Source organism: Ornithorhynchus anatinus, chromosome 2, assembly GCF_004115215.2.
Source record: "Ornithorhynchus anatinus isolate Pmale09 chromosome 2, mOrnAna1.pri.v4, whole genome shotgun sequence".
Lineage (NCBI taxonomy): Eukaryota > Metazoa > Chordata > Mammalia > Monotremata > Ornithorhynchidae > Ornithorhynchus > Ornithorhynchus anatinus.
This window is the reverse complement of record NC_041729.1, coordinates 42215565-42216057: the sequence shown is the minus strand read 5'-3', so window position 1 is coordinate 42216057 and position 493 is coordinate 42215565.

The window sequence follows — 493 nt, the reverse complement described above, 5'->3', positions numbered from 1 at the left end:
TCACTTAACTTCTCTGTGCCTCAGTTCCCTCATCTGTAAAATGGGGATGAAGACTGTGAGCCCCACGTGGGACCCCCTGATTCCCCTGTGTTTACCCCAGCGCTTAGAACAGTGCTCTGCACAGAGTAAGCGCTTAACAAATACCAACATTATTATTATTAGTAAGCGCTTAACAAAATACCAACATTATCATCCTGCTTATCAGACAGCGCTGGTGGCCATTGAACAGCAGCGGGGTGTGTGGCGCCCCGCCCCTCCCCCCTGCCCCGCCCCTCCCCCCTGCCCCGCCCCTCCCCCCTGCCCCGCCCCTCCCCCCTGCCCCGCCCCTCCCCCCTCGCGCGCGCGCCGGGGGGGGGGTGTCACGTGAGCGCGCGCGGCGCCCCGCCCTCGCGCCGGCCCTTCTTGGCCCTCGCGCGCCGCCGTAGCGGGCCCCGCGACGGAAGCCGACGAGGCGTCGTCCGGCGACGCAGGCTGCGGCAGCCCCCTCGCTCTC